This window comes from Felis catus, chromosome D3 (assembly GCF_018350175.1).
Source record: "Felis catus isolate Fca126 chromosome D3, F.catus_Fca126_mat1.0, whole genome shotgun sequence".
Taxonomy (NCBI): Eukaryota; Metazoa; Chordata; class Mammalia; order Carnivora; family Felidae; genus Felis; species Felis catus.
The window spans coordinates 17535527-17551689 of record NC_058379.1 but is presented as its reverse complement, the minus strand read 5'-3'; the positions used below and the strand labels follow the sequence as shown (position 1 = coordinate 17551689).

General features: G+C 55.4%; 1 protein-coding gene across 6 annotated transcripts in view; it reads left to right on the top strand.

The window, feature by feature from the left end:
- CMKLR1 (chemerin chemokine-like receptor 1) overlaps window positions 1–16163 on the top strand; it is a 54421-nt gene that overhangs the window by 4260 nt on the left and 33998 nt on the right. For 2 of the 6 annotated variants that reach the window (XM_045041395.1, XM_045041397.1), the window contains 2 exons: window positions 1435–1586; window positions 3191–3245. The gene's annotated coding sequence lies outside the window, so the exon portion shown is untranslated. Of the gene's footprint in view, window positions 1–501; window positions 611–1434; window positions 1587–2591; window positions 2935–3190; window positions 3246–15415; window positions 15621–16163 lie in introns of those variants that run through there. The other 4 variants (XM_023241497.2, XR_002737214.2, XM_045041396.1 and 1 more) reach the window with 3 other exon arrangements.

The window sequence follows — 16163 nt, the reverse complement described above, 5'->3', positions numbered from 1 at the left end:
CAAGCATCAGCATCCCCCGGCGCCCTTCGAACACACAGCTCACGGGGCCCAGCCTGCCGAGGTCCTGCTTCCCCAGGGCTGCGGACGGGCCTGGCTCGCGAGCTGGCGTTTCTAACAAGCTCCGCAGCAAGGCAGCAGCGGCTGGTCCAGAACCCGTACTTTGAGAACCACCGGTCTCTGTTAATGACAGACCTTTAGGTGGTGACATACGGGACACACAGCATCTGTACTGCGTTGTGGGAATATCCTCACCTTTGGACCAGGACGCTCTGGGGCTGCTGCTCTGCTGGTAACTGCTGGGTGACCTTGGAGGCATCCCTTGCCTTCTCTGGGCCCAATGTTCCCATCTGTACAGTAAAGGCGTGGATGAGACGCTCTAAGTCCTCCGGGCAAGACTGGCAGAGCGGGGAGGCGAGAGGTTTGGAGTCAGGCTGGGTCTGACTTCTGACTCTAGGATGCTGTGTGACTTTGGACAGTGACTTAACCTCTCTGTGCTTCTAGTTTGTATCTAGGGAATAAAAGAGACGGTCGTTTCCAAGTGTCAATCTCACCGAACTAACAGTCGAGGATCGTAGGGAGAGGAAGGAGAGGTTCTACGGATGGTCAGATGGTGAAAGACGTGTTCCCACACCTGCCCAAGCCTCTGCCCCTCCCTCCCTCTCTCCTTCTCTCTCTCCCCTTCTTCCCTCCCCTTTCTCCTCCCCTTCTCTTTTCCTTTCTACACAAGTTATTTTTGGTAGCCTTAGCTATGGGATCACACAGACCTGGGTTCGAGCAGGCCTCCGTCGGCCCCATCTGGGTGCTCTTAGCGAAATAACTCCTCCCCGGGGCCCCGGCATTCTCACCTGTAACATGAGATGTCACACGCGTTGCTGGAAGTTTGCGTGCCTTGCTCCAGAGAAAGCACCTGACACAGGGCCATGCCCAAAGTGGCCACTTCTGTTAGCTCTTCAGTCTGGGGGCCAAGAGTCCGGGCTGTGGAGCCAGTCTGGTTGGGTTCCCAGCTCTCCCACCTATCCGCTGTGTGGCCTAGGGCAAGCGACTTAACCTTTCTGTGTCCCAGTTTCCTCATGGGTAGAAGGAGGGCAGGAACAGTACCTACTTGGCAGGGTTGTCCCGAGAATTAAGTAGCCAGAGACTAGCACGCTGCCTGGTTGTCTGCTAATCTTGTTTATTCTGCTAATGATGCAGACAAGGAGTCAGGCACTTAGCTCTGGGGACAGAGCAGGGGACAAAAATGTAGTTCCTCCCCCAAATGAGTTTCCAGTGTAAGGGAGCGAGACCCCCTAACAGGAAAGGGCAACAGACGCCACTGTGGATAGAAAGGGAGCCCAGGGGCCCCCCAGGGGCAGGGAAGGCTTCTGGGAAGCTGGTCTCCAAGCCGAGACCTGAAAAGGGACCAGGAGACCCTCTGAATAATAAGTGTGTTCGCAGGAATTCGGCTCAAGAAGACAATTGGACAAGTGTGATTGGTGTATTTATCATAGTCAACACGTTGGAAATGACCTGACCAATCACCAAGAAAGTATTGATGAAAGGAGCCAGTGCATCAATTGATCGAAACAATGAACAGCTATTGAAACAGGGTAAGATGTCCACGCACGCGCGCGCACACACACACACACACACACACACTCTCACACACCTATCAGGGAATGAAAAAGCAGGTTACGCTATGGTACACGGAATGTGACCGAGCCATTTGACATTTATATATAGAATGTACATGTGTGTGTTCATACCAAAATGGTAGTGATATTTATCTCTGGGGAGCAGGGTTTGGGGATGAAAGCAGGATTTACGCTTATTTATTTATTTATTAGTGTTTATTCATTTTTGAGAGACAGCATGAGCAGGGGAGCGGCAGAGGGAGGGGGACGGAGGATCTGAAGCGGGGCCGACGCTGACAGCAGAGAGCCCAACGTGGGGCCGTGAGATCATGACCTGAGATCACCCAGGCGCCCCCGAGCAGGATGTACATTCAAACAACGCAGGCTCGGAACTTAGTGACAAAAGTTCCGCTGCATCTCGGGCAGACGGCTCTCGAGAAACGGCCCATCGATGCCTATGCCAACCACGTGGAAGATTTTTGCTGGCCCTGTAACAGTTGCTAAAACTGAACAGAAAACATTTTAACCTGTGTTCGTTTGATACTTAAAAAAAAAAAAAAAAACCTCATTGCTGTTTTCATTTCCCAAAAAAAAAAAAAAAAAAAAAAGGAAAGAAAGGAAAAAGGTTGCTGAAGGTCATCAAGCCTCAGCTCAGGCCAGGAAGGGCATCCCGGTGGGCGGAGGGAGGTGGTGGCCCAGCCCGGTAGGGCATCCGGCAGGCAGCTCAGCTCCGAGGCCCTTTGTAGGGAGCAGCCGGGCTGCCTGGGGCTTCCATACGCTCCTGGTTTGTGCTCGGATGGTGGGCACCACTCCCGGCAGCGGGTCGTCCCCAGCAGGCCTCGCCACCAGCCACCACCCACAAGCCCGGTCCCCCGCTGGCAGGCGGGGGCAGCCTCCCCTGGCGGTCCCCGCTCCCCGCTCCCCGCTCCCCGCAGCTGGCCGCCCCCGCCCTCGGCCAGCCCAGTTTCCTGCCCCTCCCTCTCCCTCTCTCCTCCCTCCAGCTGTTTCTCTGGCAGAGCTCTGTCCCATTCAGGACAGCAGCCCCAGCGAGCGAGAGCGAGCCAGGAGCTCGGGACTGAATGAGGTCTCCCGGAGGGCCTCCTGAGGGATGAGGGGGTTCCAGAGGAGGCTGTGATCTGGGCGGGGGGAAGGTTCCAGGAGATCTTGAACGAACGGACGGACGGCTTTCTGGGCTGACAGCCACAGCCAGAGAACGAGGTGATTGGGAGAAAGAAGTCCGGCAACACGGGTCCCCTGCCCAGCGTTCAGTGCCCCGAAGTCCAGGGGGACCCTTGGGAGGACCTGGCCGGAGACCAGCCACAAGGTATCACGCTTGGCTTTGACATCCTCTGGAGGGCTCAGGAAAGGGGGCTCCTAGGAGAGAGAGGAGGCCCGTGGCTCGGCGTGAAATTTCACTTTTGTCAAAATGCAAACAGTCCTGGGATGATTTTCAGGTTTTCACACGCGCTCGTTGTGAAACATAGCGGGGTCAGTGTCTCTCCTTCCTGACTCTGCTAACGCTCACGGCAAGGCCACGCCGCGGCGGGAGCTTCCATTTGACAGGTGTCTTCGTTTTCCAGGTGAGGACACCGAGGCTCAGAGAGGGCAAGCCACTGGCTCAGGGCTGCAGAGACGGTAAGCCGACGCTGGGGGGGGGGGGGGGGGGGGGGGGGGGGGGGGACAGAGATCGGAACCAAATGAGCGTCTGCACGGCTCTCCTCCCTCGCGCCTGGGCTGGACTCTTGGTATAGACTCAGGAGGAGGGCCTCACCCAGGGGTGGCCTTCTCGGTGGCTCTATCACTCACACCCTCGCTCGCTCGCTAATTTACCTCTGCTGTTTGTCGAGTGCCTACGATGTAGCAGATGCAGGTAAGTATACACCCGACGTCTCGTGGGGTAACCTACCTCGTCCTTGACCCCGGACTGTGAGCTTCCAACCACAGTCCTTCAGTGCGCCTCCCGAGGACGGCACGGAAAACGTGTCTTGGGCTTGATGTGACCATTCCTCGTGGTGGTTGCTTCTTTCTTCTTTCCTCCTCCTCCTTTTTTTCTGTCCTCACAAACAGGGCTGCGAGGGCCCCTCCTGCGCGACACCTTTGTGTGTGGGTCCTGTGGAGACTTTTCTCAAAGGCTAAATCGCCGAGCCCACGGTCTGCCGGGTTTTGAGGTTTGTGAGGCTTCTGGTGAGAATTCTATCTGGCCGCCTTCCCCCTTACTTCGCCCTAGTGAGGCCGATTATTCCTGACAGTCTTACTGTTCACTTTTTATGATTGCGTGCTCCCACTTGTTTTCTGCTGGCGTGCTTCCCTTTTGTTGGTATTTGAGAGTTCTTCGTATACGTAGGATACGGACCCTTTGGCCGTGCTGTGGAACATGCCCCACGCCCCCCTCTGCTTCCAGACTAGCGCACGGGTGGTGCTACCATTTACTTACTTATTTTCTAAGCTTCACTTATTTCTTTTGAGAGAGAGAGAGGGCATGAGTGGAAGAGAGGCAGAGAGAGAGAGAGAGACAGAGAGGGAGAGAGAGAATCCCACACAGGTTCTGCACTGTCAGCACAGAGCCTGACGTGGGGGATCGAACTCACGAACCGTGAGATCGTGACCTGGGCCGAGATCGAGAGCGGGACCCTTAACCCGACCGAGCCACCCAGGTGCCCCAGTGTGCTACCGTTCACGTGAGTTCGCTCTAAAGGCTAGCTTCGGGCGCAATGACAAACCACACGTTATAATCACGGAACTGCTGTTCGATGTAAGTCTGATCACTCAGACCGGCCTGTGGTTCAGATAGGCCAGCGAGGAAGTGGCCAGCCGGGCGTCGGGTCTGTCTTCTTTTTTCCATCAGGAGGTCTGGCCCCCAACTTCCTACTCGGCGGCCCCTACCTCCTTTTGAAGACCGATCGTACCTGCGGTTCTTGCTGTCTCTCCCACTTCCTCCACACTCACTCAAAGGAGAGGCTGGTCAAAATGCCGCATTTGCTGAGGTGAATGTGATCGGCTAACCCAGCCCTCTGGGGGTGGGAGGAGGGCCACCTGGCACTTTCTCCATAAAAGAAGGCTTAACTGTCACCAGGGGTGCTTAGGTGGTGGGGTGCCAAGCATAAGAAGCCTGTGGGTAGAGTTCTCTCTTGGTACCCGGGAACCTTCTCTGCCACAACTTCGGGGACTAGGTGAACTCGACTTTGGCAAAGTCACTCCTCTCTCTGGCTTGACCCCTTCGGAGAGGTTCCTCTCTCAGGGCCCAGCTTCCTCTGTCTCCCCTGCTAACCTGGGGGCTCCTTGAGGCCAGACTCGGGGTACTTTTCTCTCTGTACCCTCAGTCCTCTGCACCAGCCCTAGTGCACGGTAGATGCTCAGTAAATGTTCACTGAATAAATAAAGTGACCAGGCCTCGGTTTTACCATCTGTAAAATGGGATTGGGAGAGTCAAAGGCTCATCCCTTCGGGGTTTACTTAACTAACTCCTCTCGGTTTGCAAACCACTTTACTGCCATGATTTTCTTTATTCTTCTTTTCTCTTTTTTTTTTTTTTAAGTATTTTTTAATGTTTATTTATTTTGAGAGACAGAGATAGAGTGTGGTGGGGGAGGGGCAGAGAGAGAGAGAGAGAGAGAGAGAGAGAGAGAGAGAGAGAGATTGAGAATCCCAAGCAGTCTCCTCACTGTCAGCACAGAGCCTGACACGGGGCTCAAACCCACGAAACCGTGAGATTACGACCTGAGCCGAAATCAAGAGTCCGATGCTCAACTGACTGAGCCACCCAGGCGCCCCACTCCCGTGATTTTCTTGAATCCTCACCGTGGCTGTGTGACAAAGATATTATGAACGTGCCCATTTTACAGATTAGGAAACTGAGGCCTAGAGAGGGGTTCCGGCGGGAGACCTCCATGAGAGGCACCAGCACGTCGTGGCTGTGGAGCTGGTTCTTTTGGGTGAGTTCGAGCCTGGTCTGCCCCCTGCCGGCTGAGCGACGTGGAACAAGCTCCCTGTATGCGCCTCGTTTCCGGGTCTGTGAAATGGGAATGTTACAAAGATGAAATGAGATCACACACGTGGAGCACTTAGCAGACGGCTGGTGGTGTCCCAAGGTGCTCTGTAAACATCAGCTATGGTTCTGTTATCACTTCTAGGCCACCGTGCCGTCTAGACCTTTGACACCCATCTGGGCCGAACAGAAATGGGTACTGATGTCTTTACCAGCGGATTAGCAATGCTCAGGTTCCCGTCCGAGTACAAAAATACTAAAAGCCCATTTCGCTCTCTTTGACCTACACTGCGCGAGCGTGGTTCTTACCGCCAGGAATTACCGCCGGTTTCAGGGCTGCAAAGCAGACTCGGGGCTTCTCAAAGTACCATCGTGGGAATGTTGGCGTCAGAAGAATCGTGAATAATATTATTCCCGCAGAATAATCATGAGGATTTCCTGAAGCTCCGGTTTTTCGAGTCGGAATCTCTGAGGGTGAGGTGGGGGGTGGGGAGGGTTCTTCCTTGCACCAGCCTCCACCCCCCCCCCCCGATGATCCTGACGCCTCCCAAAACTTGAGGGCCCCCGAGCTAGCGTGTGTGAACATCTTTTCTTTTTTGCCTTTTGTCCAGGTTTCTGGGTTGTTGATCGCAGACACTGAGGTTCAGGTTTTTCCCTTTCTAAGCAAATATCTGTGCGTTTTCATGTCCTGCGTCAGCTGTTGAGGCCAGGAGGCATGGCGCAGAAGAAGTGAAACTTTATTTTGTAGCGTCGCGGAAAGTCAGAGCGAGCTAGCAATCACCCAGTGTGTGGGCTTTGGAATTATTTTAAGCCACTGAACTCTCTCCCTCCAATGAAAATGCACGGAGGACTGCAATCTGAAAACAGATAACAGACGTGTTAGGCTAGCCGAAACAGAAGCGGGGGACTCGCCGAAACTCACTCTTAGAGCTTGGTGGGGCGGGTTGAAGCCGGCAAATCTCCTCCAAACTAAGAGACCAACGTTCTTGAGCATTGTGGGATTTGCCGCACGGGCGTAAGACAAGGTACTCTCACCCTCTGGCCATAATCGTCTCACTGGTGATCAAGGAGGTTGAGCGTTGCACCCGTCGGGGTAGTAGCTGCTGGAATACATAGACGCAAGCACGTGTAATGGCTCCAACAGAACAGACGTTTACTATGAGGCAGGTGCTTCTGCACGGGGGCGGCCCTCTTCCGTGCGCGTCCCTATGGTCCCCTTGGACATCACCACTGATGGAAGAAAGCATGGACGTAGCACGTTTACTTCTTCAGTGCCTGCTGCCACACGAGAGGGCTAGTCATGTGGCCGATCTAGTTGCAAAGGAGGCTGGAATATAGAGCTCTTGGCAAGGCGACTCTTTCCCGATGTCAGCTGTATGCTGTGCAAGGGGGGGGGGGGTGGATTTTTGCAGACAGCTAGTTGTCTCTGCCCCAAATATGGTGACCTCTGGGGTCTCTTCCACTCTCTGATTTTAAGTCTAAATTCTCACTCCCATGGCGTCAACACGGTGATGTTGCTCCACAAATACTTTCCTGCCCTCAAGATAATCCCCATCAGATATACTGAGTAAATCCCCACATTCCGGCCCAGTAAAGGCGGGTTTCCCTGGGACTCAGGCGACAGCCATTCTCTCTCCCTCCTGGAGAAAGCAAACAAGGACAGTTGTCGTGAGCACAGCACCCTTCCTGAGCCAAAGGCTTTCAGATCCAGTATCTCCCTGCATCCCCCTCACAGCCCTACCTGGAAAGGCTTCACGATAATTGTCCCCATTTTATAGACGAAGAACGAGAAGATCAGAGAGGTAAAGGGTCTTGCCCAAGGTCACACGCGTCGGCTGGGATTTGAACTGAGAAAACCCTAGTCCCGTCCTAGGGTCGCGGCGCACGCTGGATGCGTGCGCGTGCGAGCACGTATGCGTGCGTGTGCGTGCGTGCGTGTCATTCGGGCAGGGGCTTTCCTTGGGCTGTGTTCCCCCGAGTCTGGGCATCAGGAAGTGGGAGTACAGGAGTCATTGTCCGTATCCCTAGAATGGTCCGAGCTTGCTGGTCATGAGGCGGCTGGGTGGGTGTCCTGGCCTGGAAAGCCCGGCGTCACTAAATGTCACAGCCACCGACCGACCAGAGAAAAGGGAAGGGGGTAGCGTGTGAGGACACAGACTGAGGCTGTGCGGGTGACACTGAGGCCTTGATTGGGCCAGGCACACAGTGGGTGCTTGGGAACAATTTCCTGCGTGAATCAGCCTAGGGAGAGGTGGGAGCCATAGAATGGAATTAGGCCCAGACTCTGTGCTTAAGGCCCTTGGGGGAGGGGAGGCAAGCTAGTAAGACGTTCTTTTATTTGTTCCCCCAACAAACTTTTTTTTTTTAATTTTTTTTCAACGTTTATTTATTTTTGGGACAGAGAGAGACAGAGCATGAACGGGGGAGGGGCAGAGAGAGAGGGAGACACAGAATCGGAAACAGTCTCCAGGCTCCGAGCCATCAGCCCAGAGCCCGACGCGGGGCTCGAACTCACGGACCGCTAGATCGTGACCTGGCTGAAGTCGGACGCTTAACCGACTGCGCCACCCGGGCGCCCCCCCAACAAACTTTTATTAGCACCTGCTGTGTGTCTGGCATCGTCTTGTAGTGATGGGCACAACGTGGTAGAGGAAGTAGGATTTCTTGCCCTGCTGGGTGGTAATTCTACACGGTGCTGTCACAGGAAGACAGAGTATCTGGTTGGCATCAGTTGATGGAGTAACATGGTCACAGACCCCACAGCCCGTGGCTCTAGAGTTCAGATACCATCTCTGCCCCCTAGCCTCCTGTCACCTCAGCATCCCCATCCGTAAAGCGGGTACCCTCTTCGCGCCTCCTCCACGGCCTTGGCAGGGGATAAAATGGGTTCATATACATAAGGCACAGTACAGTGCACCGTCAGCTCAGGGAAGACATTTCTACTTTTATCCTCTGGAAGGTGGGCATTGGAGTTTGCCCTCGCGTGTCTGGGTTGACGTGGGAGTCTGCTGCCGTGCGATCTTGGGTCCCCGGGCTGGAAAAGATCATGTGGGCCCGTCTCCTGGCTTCGTGCCTCGCCCCGTGGAGAAGTCCTGGGCTCGGGTGGGGGGTGGGGAGGGGGGAGCTCAGGCCTCGTTCCATCCACCACGGACGCTCTGTAAACTTGGAAGTACCAGCAGCTGACTCAGCAGGGGGGGTCAGCTGCAACGTAGGCAGCCTGTGGGAATCGGTTCTGCTTTCTTGAGGTTCACAACTCGGGTCCTCTGATCCCAGCCCTGGGGGAAGCTCTTGTGTAAGGAGGCGGCTGAGTAGGGCTATGGGTGCAAGACCCAGTGACTCCTACGTTTTCCTTCTGAGAGTCAGGGGCCCCAGAGACAAGAGAGCTCGGTCTGGCCCCAGCCACCTGGGCGAGCTCAGCTAAGTCCACCCCTGTCGAGTCTCCGTGTCCCCCTGTCTCAGAGGGTGGAGAGTGTGTCTGCAGTGCTCAGAAGACGATCAGGGGTGGTGTTCAAGGGCAGGGGCCCATTCAGAATGCACCCATCCCTGGTTATCCGAATTTGCTTGAAGGGTCATCAGCATCTGTGAATTCTTGAGTCTGAGAGGAAGAGCTCAAATAACCAGCGTATGAGTTTCTCGTTGCTGCTGTAACAACCGCCACGAACCTAGTGGCCTAGTAACACACGTGTTAACCTTCCGGTTCGGAAGGTCAACAACAGGTTTCACTGTGCTAAAAGCGAGGTGTTGGCGGACCTGTGCTCCCTTCAGAGGCTCCAGGGGAGAATGCAGCCCCTTGTCTTTTTCCAGAGCCCAGTGGCTGTTCACACTGGTGGCTTCATGGTCCCTTTCTCCTTCTCCAAAGCCAGCAGCAGCGGGCCGAGTCCTTCTCACATCATATCGCTCCGACTTTCCTGTCTCCCTCTTTCAGTTTGAAGGACCTGCGCGAGGACCCTGGATAAATCTCCCCCATCTCATGACCCTTGACTCAGTCCCATGGGCAAAGCCCCTTTCTCCACGTCAGGTAACATACTCTCAGGTTCTGGGGGATCGGACATGGGCATCTTTGGTGTGGCGGGGGTAGCATTATTCTGCCCGTCACGGTGAGGGATATCTCGAACGCTGATCTGTGTCTCTGGGCTCACCATGAACCAGCGATCCTCCTGGTGGTTGGGCCTCTATGTCAGACCCTAGTGATTTCTAGAAACGAGAACTCTTCTGTTTCTGCCCCATGCTGGGGAGAAGGGCCGAGCCTTGCTCGTGGGCTGTGCGTGCCCTTGAAGAAAGGCGGCTCATGGTTGGGAATGTGTGTGTGCCAACCTGCGGGGTCCTGCTCCAGATGCCCAGCCAGGCTGGTGTTCAACTAGAAGGTTCTCAGGATCTGAGGTGGCTCAAGGGAGGGGCTGTCTCGTCCCCTCAGCTGCAAGACCTTGCAACTTCCTGTTCTGCTGTTCTCCCCATGTGTCTCAGTTTCCAACAATACTCTCTCTTCCTGGGCTTCTCTTTCTGCTTCTGGCTCTGCTGAGGACGGCCCGACCCTCTCTGGGTCGCCTGTTTAAACATCTTAAGAGGGATCATCTGATTTGCTTAGTCCTAGTGGGGTTCAGGTCTGATAGATTAATCCCCTCTCAATGTGGAATGTTCATGTCCAACAGGCCCAAGAAAAATCTTTTTTTTTTTAAATGATTTATTGTCATGTTAGGAACCTCCAATGTATACAGTATGCTCTTGGTTTTGGGGGTAGATTCCCGTGATTCATTATTTACATACAACACCCAGTGCTCATCCCAACAAGTGCCCTCCTCAATGCCCATCACCCATTTTCCCCTCTCCCCTGCCTTCCCCCCCCCCCCATTCAACCCTCAGTTTGTTCTCTGTATTTAAGAGTCTCTTATGGGTTTGCCTCCCTCTCTATTTGAAACTACTTTTTCCCCTCCCCTCCTCCATGGTCTTCTGTTAAGTTTCTCAAGTCCCACATGTGAGTGGAAACATGATTTGTCTTTCTCTGACTGGCTTATTTCACTCAGCATAACACACTCCAGTTCCATCCACGTTGTTGCAAATGGCAGGATTTCATTCTTCCTCATTGCCACGTAGTGTTCCATTGGGTGTGTAAACCACATCTTCTTCATCATTCATCAGTTGACGGACATTAGTTGGCCCAGGAAAAATCTTGAATTGACATTGGATTGAATTGACATTGATCTCGACGTTGTCTAGTCCAGGGACGGAGTTCCACAGTCCTCACTCACGAGCCATGGCAGACACGAACCCAATCATGCCTTTCCCTCTAGCCGAACCCAAATGTTTCAGTTATTTAACTCTGTGGTCCAAACCTCTCCAAAATGCGGTGGCTTGAAATGACGTATTTGTTCACAGTTCTGTAGCTCGGCAGAGTCCTGCAGCGATGGCCCACGTGGAAGTCACGTGGAACAAAGTTGGGTCACTCATGGGCTACGCGCAGCTGGGAGCTTGACCCGGGCGGGGCCGCTTAAGATGGCCCCACCTCCTGCTGGGACTCGGGCTGTCTCTCCACCCTGTCGCAGCCTGTCTGGACTTCTCTACTTGGGGCCTCAGGGCTCTGGGACAGCGAAAGCCAAGGCTGCTGGGCCTCTGAAGATGTAGGCCTGGGGTTGGCACAGTATTGCTTCTGCCGCATTCCGTTGATCGCGGCGTGTCACTGGCCCAGCCCAGACTCAAAGGAAAAAGCAGTAGAGGCCACCTCTTGATGTGTGTGTGTGTGTGTGTGCGTGTGTGTGTGTGTGTGTGTGTGTGTGTTGGGGGGGGGAGGGTGATGGTAGAGCCCATCCCCGATGACAATCTGTCAACCGGATTTGACCTTGAAATTCGACGGATGACAATGGTCGTCTGAGATGGTCATTTGTCATTCCTGAGGTCTTAGTTTGTTGGGGCTGCAATGGCAGAATGCCAGAGACTGGGTGGCTCCTAAACAGAGAAACTCACCGTTGGCGGTTCTGGAGTCTGGAAGTCCCGGATCAGGGTGCCGGCACGGTCATGTTCTAGTGGGGGCCCTCTTCTGGGCTGCACACTGCCATCCTTGCTGTGTCTTTACACCATGGAAGGGGCAAGGGAGCTCTCTGGGGTCTCTTTTATAAGAGCCTTAATCCCCCGCATCATTTCCCAGAGACCCCACCTCCTAATACTATCAAACTGGGGGTTAGGACACGACGTATGTATTGGGGTGGGTGGGGGTGGAGGGGAAACGAACGTTCAGACCGTGGCCTGAGTGAGTTAGTCCACGCTTTCACTTGTCGGCTGGGAAATAAGCTTTAGAAAGGGGGAGGGACCCCCGTGAAGGGAGCGAGAGAGCCAGGATACAGCCTCCACGCACCCCGCCAGCATTTACTGAGCACCTACTGTGTGCCAGGAGCATGGGATACCGGGAGAGACAGGCCCTGCCCTCAGGGGGCTCCCTGTCAAGCGGGAAGACAGGCGTGTATGCAGAGTGGTGTCCGTGTGCCCAGATTTCGGCTTTAATGGCAGGGCGCACGGTGCCAACTGCTCCCGGGTCACAGTCACCCGTGGCGTTTCCGTCCATCGTCCACTCAGTAAAGTAGGTGAACCCCGGCCATTTGACTGAGAGTGCTTTTCTCTTTTGTTTTGTTGAAACTTTATTTTGAGAGAGAGAGAGAGAGAGAGAGAGAGCGAGCAGGGGGAGGGCAGAGAGAAGGTGAGAGTATCCCAAGCAGGCTCTGTGCTGTCAGGGCAGAGATCGACATGGGGCTCGGTCTCACGAACCCTGAGATCCTGACCTGAGCCGAAATCAAGAGTCGGGCGCTTAACCGGCCGGACCGCCCGGGAGCCCCGGGAGCGTATTGCTAAATACACTCAGATTAATGTCTGCCCGCTACACTCAGTGTGCAAAGTACCTCGGGGGGCAAAGAGCTTGGCTGGGGATGGCTTTAATAGGGGAAGTCAGGAAACGGCGCCTTGAGAAGGAAGTGCGGATTTGAGCTGGTGCCAAGGATGATTGGCTTTGGAGGAGGCCTCCGGTTGGCTGGAGCAGGAGTTGGCCGGAAATAAAAGATCCTTCAGGTGGGGAGAGCAGCACGAGCAGAGATCCGGAGGCTGGACGAGCGAGGGGTGTGTGGTGTGGTGGGTGGGAGCAGGGAGGGAGTGGCCGGAGGGAGTCTGGACGCTCTGCGGGGTCTTGAAGATCCCACGCAATTTTCTGGGTGGTCCAGCGCTGCCCCGTTGCAGCATCCTGTTGTCCTGAGGCCCATGTCTCCGAACTCCCATCGAGCTGAAGCTCAGACATTTGCACAATTGAAGATTCCGGGCAGCCCCAAACTAATTGAGTTTGAACTTCTAACTTGGCAGAGGGCATGTCGGTTTGTGGCTCTGTCTCCTGGCCTGTCTGGTCCATGAACCAGCTCAGCGTTGCTTTGCATTGGTGGCTTTCTTAACTGGATGACGGGGTCCCCTCTCCTCCCGTGCCCGGGACTTGCTGCCAGACGAGGACACGGAGCTTGGGAGAAACGAGATGTTTCCTCCAGGGCTAAAGAAGGCTGATTTAGGATGGCACCTGCGGTCGGCCTGGGCTCCTTTCCTGCGGGGAGACCTCGCCACTGCCCTTCGGAGCCAGACCGAGCCGGGCCGGGCACCCGAGGGCCCACTGGCTTCCCAGCGGCTGGGGACACAGAGCCGACGGGCGTCAAGACAGAGCCTTCGGGGAGGGCAGGCCGTCTGCAGTCTCTTTTACGGCAGACTTGACTCACAAGGGGCCTCTTCGACTGTCAGGGATTCGGGTCACGAAGAAAAAGGGCATCCCTTGAGTGAGAGGGAAACGGCCACCCGGCGGGTAGGAGCCGAAGATCCGCCAGCTCCCAGACCTGTTTTGAAACGCCGGCCGTGAACCCCGGAAAAGTTCACTTGACCGCTCTGTGCCTCGGTTTCCTCCCCTGTAAAAGGAGGCTCACAGGGGTGTTGTGTGGCTTCCGTGAGATCCTGTGTGGCTCGGAGGTGGGGCTGAAAACCACCGTGGCCTCTGCGTGAGGGGGCCTGGCCCCAGGGGTGCGGCACTGTGGGGGCCGGAGGTGCTGAGCCAGGAGGGGCCAAGAAAGGCCAAGTGTGCCGTTCCCAGGGTCACGCTGCACCCCAAGCCTTCCCCTCCATTTCCTGCCTTGGCCCCAAACCATGGCAGGACGGGGTGGGGACCTTGAATCACCAGCCTCTCTTCTCCTGGGGGGCGCGGGGCCTGTTTGGCCTCAATGGGCCTTTCTTTTTCTGGCCTTTCCCTCCCCCACCACGTGAAGGGAATCGGGAATCAGGAGCAGGCCCCAGGGCAGGGCAGGGCGGCTCCCCGGAGCCTGGCTGGGCGATGCCGCTCACCTCCCCGTCACCGATTCCTGACGTTCTGTTCCCTCCGCATTCTCGGCCCTCTCCCTGCTCTGGTGTCTCGCATTTCGCAGGAAGCCAACATCACCCACAGTTCCTCCTCCTAAGAGCTTTGTGTGTTGTTTCCACTGCCCACAGAGGACAGGGAGCTTCCGTTTGCTGAGTCCCTGCTGGGCTTCTGCCCTGTCCTGCTTTAAGGTTGTCTTCCGGGGCCACAGGTGCGTCGTTTCTCTTGGTGGAGACAGGGCAAAGGGTCCCATTTACAGCCAAGGAGACTGAGGCCCAGAGAGAGGGTGTGTGCTCGCCGGCTCCTTCCTTCTGTAATTTACCAGATCTTTTCTAGCCGGCCTCTCTCTCTGCCTTTGAAATGCACCCTTTGCCCTTTGGGGGGGCCCTGTGATGGGGCACACAGGGAAATGATTTGGAGTCTGGGACGAGACGGACCTGGGTTCAACTCCTGAATCCCCTGGCGACCAGCGGGGTGCTCTCTCGCACAGCGTCCCGGTTGGCTGCTCTCTCTCGGCCTCGGGTTCCCCGTTTGTCAATGAAAGTGATAACAGGATCAGCCCTGCGTTGCAGGGTGAAGATTAAATGAGATAATCCATGTAAAGGGCCTGGCCCTGGGCCCTGCACTGCGTGGGTCCCTGTCAAGGGGGCGTGCCTCAGACTTCTGGGCTTTTAAAACAAGATGGGTGCCTGGAGGTCCCTGGTAAATGCTTTTTGAAATGAGACTAAATTCTTGAATTACCCCTTCTGCTCCAGCCCCCTAGCCTGTTGACAGCCATACTTTCCTGTCCAGGATGAGGCTCAGAGAGGTTGGTCGACTGCCTAAGGTCACACAGCTGCTGACAAAGGGAGACACGCTCCTGATACCTCCTCCCGTACCTGCCTGTACACTTGACCTTAAACCACAAGGGCTTTTCCTATTTGTCCAGAGTCTACACATCCTCCTCTTTTGTGATTTCTAGACCTTTCTGCTTTACCTCTGCCACAGACCCTCCCTATTCCAATCAGGGCTATCTCCCGTATCCGTTGTTTTGTTTTGTTTTTTTTTTAATCAAATGCCCCATTCGGTCAGAAGCCTGTTCTCACCCAGACGTCCCGCTGAAAACCAAAGCAATCAACTCGTTCACACTGAGGTGTTGGTAGCTGCTGACAGCTTACGGGAGTGGGGGCTTGCGAACACGATGGCCAGAGTCCGCAGAGAATGTCTGTGCCGGCGGACGTTCGGGCACCGTGGACACAAGGTCAGGGGAGACTTGGGGCCAGGGGTTTCCCCCGAGGCGAGCGAGCCATGGCCCGGTCCTGCTATAAAGACCCGAGGGCAGGAAGTTACTGAGTCAACTCCATAGAAGTTTGTATTTCCAACTCCCTCACACCTCCACCAGCGCCTCTCTGCTCCTCCCGTTTTTTGTAGACGGAGTGGCCCGAATTGGGTTGACTTTTTTTTTTTTTTTTTTTTTAATGTGACGAGGCTGCACTCCAGCAGAGCTCGGAGAAACAGGGCAGGCCCCGGAGGCCTTGGGGACGAGTGTTGCAATCTTGGCACACCCCGTGTCTACACTGCCCGCCCACCGGCCTGCCACTTTCCCACAGAGGACAGAGGTGCTTACCACGGCCATGTCCTGGGCCCTGGACGAGGACAGGTGTCCCTGTCACCCTTTGCCGAACTGGTAACGCTGTCTTCTCACTCAGGGGCCCTTCTTCCTTCCTCGCGTGGGCACTGGAGGGGGCGCTGCGAGAGGCCCGGGGCTGTGCCCCTGGGCCGCTGTGGGGAGAGGCACGTCTGGTCAGGGTGTGTTTGGAGAGGCAGGATGGCATGAATGTCGCCGCTTCTGCAATCCAGCTGCGTGGTTTCCCATTCCTTGACTTCCTGGCTCCGTGGCCTTGGTTTCCTTATCTGTACGAGGCGGGGGGGGGCCAGAATGGCATTGCCTCACGGGCTTTTGGGGGTGGAAGGAGATAAATGTAGGGGAAGACACGTTTTATTTCGTTTTATATCTTGTTTGTTTGTTTGTTTGGTATTTGCCACCATCAGCTGTTTGAAGGCAAGAAGCCGGAACTTGGGGGTCCGCGCACGGAGTGCGTGTGGCCCTGGGGCCCAGGGAGCAGTAATTGCCAAGCGTTTGCCCCTGGCAGTCCGGTCCGTGTCCCTAGCGATGGGGTGGATTCGTACGAAGCTCTGCCCCTTTCTGCTTTCTCGCCGTGGCGGGGGG